Genomic DNA, 8,965 nt, shown 5'->3' with positions numbered 1-8,965 from the left:
CTTTTGCATATTTTTAGTGACACGATGCAGGATTCCCCCCGCCAGTTCCCTTTAGTTGTTCTAAGGGACTAAAACATTGTTGTGCCAGTACCAGGACGATTCTGTGCTGTGCTGGCAGCTGCTCTTCCACATTCGCTTTTTGCGGGTTTTTGTGTGACCCTTCGCCCACCCCCTGTGTGTTTCCATTGCGGGTCAGCGTACATATAACAGAAATTACCCAACTTCCTGCACCTCCTCTCCTTTTGTTTCCTGCTGCATCCTTGTGACTCTGTCTCTCTGTGTCTGTTTTCCTATTACCAACTGCAGCACTTCCTGTGTGTGTGTGTGTGTGTGTGTGCCATTGTTGTCTGGGGTCCGGTTGACTTTTGTATGGCATACATGAAGGCGCCTGTCTGCCATTCGCTCAGCTCCTTCCGCTTCCTCCTTTGGCTTTTTCTCTCTCATGCAGAACTAACCGCATTTCCCTGGTACATTTTCCTCGGGCACATTTAATAATGCACACAGCATTTTCCGGCATGTTCTGTCACAGATTTGGTTTCCTATTAGCTGGCATTTTTGAGGTATTGAATCAAAGGACATAAAGGGTTAGTATTGGGCCTGGCCGCAGCTGATTAATTACGTGTTCCACGCATCTCATTTGAGCTCGCATTACGCAAACGCACTTGGCTACAAGATTGATGACAAGCCGCCATCACCCGCCAGCCGCTGGTCCTTGGACGCTTTTGATTGATTGTCTGCCGGCTGCTGATGGCTCATCTCTCTCTGCAGTCATCGGCCACGTACGTTGCCTGGCCTCCATCCTTCAGCTATTCATCAAGAGAACGTTGCCTGCTGCTTGATCATTCGCTCTCGAATGATTTTCCTTTCCTTTTAATTTAACATTTTCCACTGTTTATTTGGCATACGACAAACCCCCACTTGGCTTGCCAACCACGTTGGCTTTCCCAGATATTCTCTTCGGGCTTTTGACAATTTTCGGCTGGAATTTTCCTCAACTATTTGTGACAGCCTGACGCCTGCCTGCTGCTGCTCTGCCTGCCTGCCTCTGTTGGCATTCTAATGCACTTAAAGCTGACAAATTTCATGCTCAAAATGAGTTTTATTATTTGCTGCTGTTGTTGTTCTTGTTGCTTAGTTCCTAATTAGCATGCAAAAAGTTTTCGGTCGTAGGAACTTGTGCTGGTAATGCTGCAATGTGTATGCGGGACACGCGACGCAACGCGATGCCTTGGCGTTAAATTTAAAATTAAATTGCTGTCTGCAATGCGATACGAGAATGCGATACACACACACGCACACACAGGACACACACATACAGAGGACACACAATATCTGAGCGGAACATGTGTTAAAAATCAGCGTCGGCAACATTTGTCCCCATCACGCATACGTCACGTAGTCAGCCCCAGCTCCCAAAGCAGCAACAGCAACAGCAGCAGGAAAAACTATATGACCAGCTTACTGGGGAAGGGAAATGGTGGCAGGGAGGAGAGAGAATACTTGTCAATTGGTTTTGCCCCGTTTGGAGGCGGCTTAAAGCTTAAAGCGGCAGCTTAAAGCCGTTGTGCCACGTGCAACAGACGATGCGTTATAAAAATAAACTTCAAACATTAATTTGTGTATGTGTATGTGTGGTGTGTGTGTGTGTGTGTATGTGGTGTTTGTGTGCTTAAGGACACAGGAGGCTCATGCATAAATCTCTTTTAACTAATCAGCCTCCAACTGGGGTTAGGCTCGCTCAGCAAAAAGCCCATAAAGGAAAAAGTTTAAACAGAAAAACACTCGAAGTTCATAAATTGCAGGCACAGAAACACATCCTGGTGGGATGGAGAGAATGGAGAGGATGCAGAGGATAATAACCTTATACAGGAGGCTGTCAAAATAAATATAATAAAGCGAGAAAACGTTGTCAGCATTTTTTAGCAGGAAGGGCGGCAAATGTCAAAATATTTAACAACAAGAAACATCAACAGGAGGGAGCATCCACATCAGCAGGAGGAACATCAACAGGATGAACAGCAGTAATAACAGTATGGAAATATGGCTGCTGCCAAGGTGCAAATTCAATAAAGATAAAAAGTTGGTTGGACGAGACGAGACACGACACGCGGCCGGATAACCTTATCGAGACGTTGTCACGCCCCCAAGCCTGGATCCTATCATTGAACATTTGCTTACAGCTGGAATTATGAAGAAATTTGCCCTTTGTGGGCCATCAAAAACTGAAACGAAACGGCGATGGTTTTCCAGTTCAGTGACAGCGTTTCGTTTGTGTTTTTGTGTGTCCAAAAAGCCTCAACATTATGACAGTCATATACATATATCTTTATATATGTATATACTGCACCCACACACATAGAGAATAGCTAAGAAACGAATGGGGAATATGGCAAAGGACGAGAAATAAGTCGACACAAGTTTTATCTTTACGCTTGCCTGCGTCCCCGGCCAAGTCGGAAACAAAGGGCCGAACAAAAGTAAATTCCACGGCAATGAAGTGTAAAAATAACAAAAGCTGCTTGCTCTCCTTTGCTCCACCTGGACCACCGTTGTGAGTTCGTGTCCGTGTCCTGCAGAGTCTCCTCTTACTCTCGCGCCCCACATAGTTGGAATTTAATTTCCCAACAATAGCTTTTAGGGCTCCAGTCCACACTCCCCAGTCCACAGACTTCCCCCACAAGTTGACCAAAAACTTTGGTTTAAGCATTTCCTTTAAAGTCATTCGCCGCGTGTCCTGGAGGGTTGCCTTTTAACGCACATTAAGCCCGAATGTGTCCTTCTGTTTGCCAGTTTGGAGTTCCTTTGCCGGCCATTTCTTATGGCCATTTGGCTTTTTATTGACTTCTCTTTTTGAGAGCGGCGGACCGCATTCTTTCTGGTGTTTTCAGCTGCTTTGTGCTGCTCGTCACGTGGCTTGGTCCTAGATTTCCCGGACTGTAGACTCCCTACCTCTGGGTAACACGGCGTGGCCTTGCCGTGGGTTTTTTTTTTATTATTTTAGTTCTCTAATTGGAGGGCCAGGACTGTACGTGTGCTGGTGGCACTTCAAAATGCTCACATCCTGCACGCTCCTGCTGCTCCGCAAAAGGCAATTAACTTGTTTTAATTAGTTTTAACGACAAGTATTTTGCACTCGAATTAGTAAGTGTCCTTGGGGCTATCAGGGATCCTGTCTGAGGGTGTTGGATTGGTTGAAATAATCCTAATTTGTATGGCAGAGATAACTTCCAAAGAACTTGCTATTAATGCGCTGCAGAAACATGGAAAATCGTTCATCTTTTAATCATTTCATTTGATTTATTTCAGTTGCAACATGAGCACAAGCGAGACGACTAAAACCGGTTGGCAGATGCTCGGGTAAGTCATTAAAAATGTTGGTTATTTATGCATGAATGTAGCTTGACGCTCGCCACAAAGATGCAGCTTCGAAAATGCTGATGATTTCTTTGTTGTCTTTATTGGAGATTGGCATCTTGGGCGGCTCAATGGTCTAGGGGTATGATTCTCGCTTTGGGTGCGAGAGGTCCCGGGTTCAAATCCCGGTTGAGCCCATGGTAGCACTTTTTACTCCACTTTTGCTCTCTTCTACGAAAGAATGTTTCCCTTTTCCTCTCTTCCAAGGCAGAAAAGTTCACTTTTCGCAGAAAGGTTGCCATTTGCTCTCTTTCGTGGCTATGAAATCTTTCCTTTCGCTCTCTTCTATGTCAGAAATGTTCCCTTTTGCTCTCTTCTATTGATAGTTAATCATTGTAAACATTTCATTCAATATGTTTGCTCACTTTAATGAACTTGAAGCCACACTCAAGCATGGACTTTTATCTATGGCAGCCACAACGAGTCAATTGTTCAGCCAATCTGTTGGCCACAGACAACTCCAAGCAGAGATGAGCAATTCAATTCAATTCTGGTATATTGAGAGTCAATTTCTAATGTTGCCAGGCGTCAATTTCACTGGTTTCCAAGTGCTGCCTCACAGCTAAGCTATTTCAGCCCCACATCTAAGTCAACTGCTGCCCCACAACTAATCTATTTCTGCCTCAATACTTGTCTGATATCCCGTGTCATATTATTCCTGACTGCCACCCTCTGCCTGACAGTGCCTCCTTCTCTCTGTGTGTCATGTTTGTTTGCCTCGTTGTCAAGTGTTTCATATGCTTGTCAAATGTATATATGACGGTGAATGGAGTATCGGCAACACTTGCTGCAACACCCATCTGTATGTCACTCCTCTTTACCTGCTCCCCGTTTGGCTAACATGTCAAGACACTTGTTGTCAATGAAAGATGTTCAAGAGTCTCGCTTTCATATTTCTTTAGGGGTACACTCGAAGACTGCTTCAAAAATCAAGCAAAACGGGAAGGGAAACGCCAGAAAAAATATAGAAATCCAGCATAAGTTTCTTATATTCATGGAAAATTAATGTTTATGTTTATGTTTATTGGACATACATTCGTAGTACTCATAGCTTATGGCTCTATGAATCTAATCACCATCAAAAGTGCCTCAATTAACATGCCTGAACAGGCACAAGGACACTGCACAATAAAAATAAACCCAGTAGTAAAAGCCCAAGGACTCTCCACACATGCAAAAAGGAAGAAAAAAGTAGAAAAATATGGCAGGGAATAATTGTTTACGCATTTGAGGCCAGGCAACCGGCAAACAACAACAAGAATACAGCGCCAGGACAACGCAAGGACCGCAAAATTGGACATGTTTTTGGGGTACTTATAGAGCAATATACGACTGTGTGTGTGTGTGTGTGCGGCAGCAGCACGTTCAAGTGGCATACAAAGCAACAAAGGAGGAAAAACAAATTAATAAAGTTCACAAAGAACGGGGAAGCCCACACAAAAATAGACAGAGAGAGAGACACATGAAAGGATAGCCAGAAAAATAGAAAAACTCATGTGTGGAAAATGAAGTAATAGAAAAATGTGTAAAAAGCCAAAACCTACCAATCGAGAATGATGGATACGATACGTTAGGTTTGGATTCAGTTTTATCAATATTCATCTGCCACAGAGAGCGTCCTTAACCGGAACATGGCAATTCAATCAGCAACTAGACAGAGAGACAACTGTCAGTGTCCGCTGGGAGGGAGGGTAAGGAGAGGGCTCTGGGCCCTCGAAACATATTCGCCAAATCAAAAACTGCACTCAGCCGCAGACGCGTTTCCCTTTACCCCTCCTGCCAGACACCCACAGCCTCGCCGTCAGAGCTCGACACAACTTCAATAAATTTTGATATTCGCCTCCCAAAAAAAACTGTAAATTCAAATACGAACCAAAACTTTCAGCCAAAAAATAAAACAAAACACAAATACAGAGCTCCCAGTAAAAATTGAAAATATAAACATGGTTTAGTGACTTGCCTTCAGAGCTGGAAAATAATTGAAAAGAGCGGAAATAAAATCACAAAAAAAATCCGAAATGAATATGAAACCAGTTGCCAAAAAGCTACAGATTTGAGTAGCAGAAGAGGAATACCCTTGTAGATAACTTCTTAAAGATAACCTTTAAGATAAATCGTTGCTGTTGCAATTTTATTCAATTTCAATATAGTTTATGGCAATATAATGCCCAGTCGGAATTTATGTTTAATATACCTTTAGGGCTCAAAAATCAATCCTAACTTACATCCCAAACCTTCTGTAAAAATCAAAATATACTCCCAAAGGGTATTCATAAACATAAAACCTTGTCCAAGGCAAATGTTGTGCCAACAGCAATATGGAACTATCCAATGGAAAAGAGATTGATGGGAACATGAATAGCAGCAGAAGGAACACCAGTCGGAACTAACGCCAAAACTAAATGGACAGGAGCAGCATCAGAAGAGCAGCAATAGCAGCAGCAGTCCCATTCGGACGAGCCTGCTGGCCCTGGCGCGTGCTTTCAAATAAACGAAATTGCTTGTACAGCTTCTGGCCAGACACTTGGCCCTGACCTTAGGCACATTTTCACACGACCAGCAGCCAACAAACACTCAGGAAAATCGGAAAAATCAGTGGGGGGACGAGCATGTGTAGCTGGATAATGACAATGGAGCTCAAAGGAAAAAAAGAAACTAAACGCCTGGTAAATGCTCTGCAAAAAAGGCTTTTATCTGTGCAAAACTTTCAAATAAAGCAAACAAAAAACTTGGGCATAAATCTAGTGCCCCGAAAGTGTGCAACACTTTGGTAAACCTTTTGCTTGGTTTACCTCCCATCAATCTCTTTTGAAAAGCAACATTTCGTGGAGGCAAAAACCTACCCAAAATAGTGTAGCCCTGGGATAGAGTGTTGTGTGGTGTATAACTTCATCAACTCTCGCTCGCTCAGTGGCTTAGAAGCTCAGCAGAGGACCTCCAGGCTCAGACATGAAAGGAAGGCAAAAGCAGAAAAGCATACGCCACACATAGCACATAGTTCATGCCACATACTCGTAATACTCATAAAGAAGAGCAGAAATGTTGCTGGCAGGCGGATCTGGCACCCACAGAGAAATGCCCAAGAAAAGGGAGAACGGAGAAGAACGAACCATTATTACATTTTTCACGCCAATAAAAACAAACACAGAAGGCAAGAGGCAAAAGGGTAAGAGAGAAAAGGCAAAACTGTGCCAAAACTGTGGGCCTCGGTTGATCCACTCACTGCCTTGGACATGCCTCTACCATGCTGAATGCCTTTGCCGGTATTTTCCACTTCTTTTATTTCTCCTCTTTTTTTGTCAATTTCCTTTTTTCAGGCGTCGCCAACCGGATGGGTGCTCGACTTCGATTTCGATTTGGGACACGGGCCTTTGGTCACTCACGAAAATTACTAAAATTGTATATCCGTTTCCGGTTGAAGTTGGGTCCCCGACATCCTTCCTTTTTGGCACTGCTTCTGCCAGTGCTTTTTGACAGACATATCGAGTTATTTATGGGCAGACATGTGTGGCCCATGTGTCCTCGAACTGACCAAGTCTGTGCCAAACCCCGACAATTGTGTGGAGCATAATGGCACATCACCCATACGCCGCAGTGCACACACAGACTGGGCAATGTCTCAGCGTGGGCCTAAGAGGAGAAGTGAATGTAAAATAGTTGCAGTCATTATTCAGTCTCTGCAGTAGCTGGTAATGTAATCCCCTAGAAGCCAACAAGCCTACAAGTCAATTTCCCGAACAAGTAGAACAATTGCCCAAACAATCAACACACAAATTGTTCAGCCAGCAAATCATTGTCCCAGCTTCAAGTGGCTGTAGGCATGTCCCCAAAAATGGTAACCAATTTCGAATGCATCAGCCAGGAGCTGGCGGAGGATGGTAAGGCAGTCTCCCCAGTACGAGAATGTGGGGTTTGTCCTTTCGTTAATCATTACGACAAATTGCCTGGCCCGAGGCAATAATGATTAATAATGAAGCAGGCAGCTGCAGTTTGTAATGCCGCAAAATGGCAAAAGTTTTGTGCGGTCGCTTGTGGCTTTATTAAAATAAATACCTACGGTTAAGGCGGTTCCGGATAGACGGGGGGAAATAAGGACGACAAGGTAAGGCTCGACTCGACTCGACCCTTGTTTGCTGTTTCCGCTTCCGTTATGAATAATAAACTTGGCGCGACTTGAACTTTAACGAGGCTCCAGCTCCCGCTCCAGCTACCGCCACGGTTCGTGGCCAAAAGTTATAATTTGTATAATTAAAAAGTTCTCCTGATTAACCTGGCAGCTTACAAGGTCACTTAGTGGCTGGAAACTACTCTGTATCCCCCAGATAAGACAATAAAATAAAACAAATCAACAGACAGTCAATGCAAACAAGTGCCAGTTGGGGGCAGAGATACGCAAGGATCAGCTGAGTCTGTGTGCAACTTTGCAGCTTTTGTTTCGCCCATCAAGCACCAATGCACATTGTTCTCATTTTGCACATTTTGTTATTTTGTTGTGGCATTTCTACGTGCAGTTTATGGCTAAAGTTTTTAGCTCCTGCTGCGTGCGTAAATGTCATGTGTGCTGGACGTTTGCTTCAAGGAAATTGTTGGCACGAAAATTGTCTGTCTCTGGGCATACACAATAATATTTATTGTTGTGCTCTAACGGAGCACTCTTTGCGAGCCATTTGTGGACTTGTATAGAGAAAAGTTTAAGCAAATAAAATAAATATAATTAGATTAAAAGAAGCTTTGAAAGCGAATGAGCAAATCAAACAAAATTGAGCAAATTGCATTAAAGAGAAGCGAAACTTTTAATTGAATGAAACTCTGATCACAAATTGAATAACGAAATAAAAAAAAATGTAAAATTAACTAACGAATTGGAGGTGACAGAAGTGTGAATAAATCTAGTTTGAATCTAGTTTCGAAATTGATTTATAATTGGAGTTAAACTGAAAAAAATCTATTAACCATTTAGTTGCCAATCAAAAGCATTTTTAAACAGTTTCCATAGAATGCATAAAACCTGTGGGCTCTTTGGGTTGTCTTAGAGAGAATTTCCTCCTGGATTCTGAATATTCGTAAGAGCAAATGAAAGGCCCATGAAATATGAAGTTTTGCACGTTGCAAGCAGCTTCCCATCTCAAGTGTGGAATGCAAGCACAAGATGCGTTCAAAATGAACCATTTATACATTTCATTTATTTATTGAATTATTTGCTGACCCAAAGGATAATTGCCAGTGTTCAATGGGTAACGCAAAATGTTAACATTGCACCCCACAAAATGTCTGATTCATCATTTAAGATATTCATAAACAAAAAGTGATTGATTGGGTGCCGATTAAAAACCATTTGGGGCACTCATTTTCGGCGCTGAACTCAATTTAAAACCAAAATAAAAACGAAAATTAAGATTATCGGAGCACCAAATCGAATTGGAGTGCCTGAGCTGTGGCCAAACTAATTGCCTGGCCCATCAGGCCGCTTAATTACCAAATAATGAACACAGTTACACAGAGATCACGAAACATGTGATCATATTGTGAGCAACCGCCAGAGAGAATCAAC

The 8,965-nt window shown here is 42.9% G+C and overlaps 1 non-coding gene across 1 annotated transcript; it reads left to right on the top strand.

The window, feature by feature from the left end:
- Nucleotides 1-3,479: 3,479 nt before the first annotated feature.
- Nucleotides 3,480-3,551, top strand: Trnap-ugg. The gene has a single exon. It is a non-coding gene; the product is annotated as a tRNA-Pro (tRNA).
- Nucleotides 3,552-8,965: the final 5,414 nt, after the last annotated feature.

This window comes from Drosophila subobscura, chromosome J (genome assembly GCF_008121235.1).
Source record: "Drosophila subobscura isolate 14011-0131.10 chromosome J, UCBerk_Dsub_1.0, whole genome shotgun sequence".
In the NCBI taxonomy this organism is placed as follows: domain Eukaryota; kingdom Metazoa; phylum Arthropoda; class Insecta; order Diptera; family Drosophilidae; genus Drosophila; species Drosophila subobscura.
This window is presented reverse-complemented; position numbering and strand designations above follow the sequence as displayed.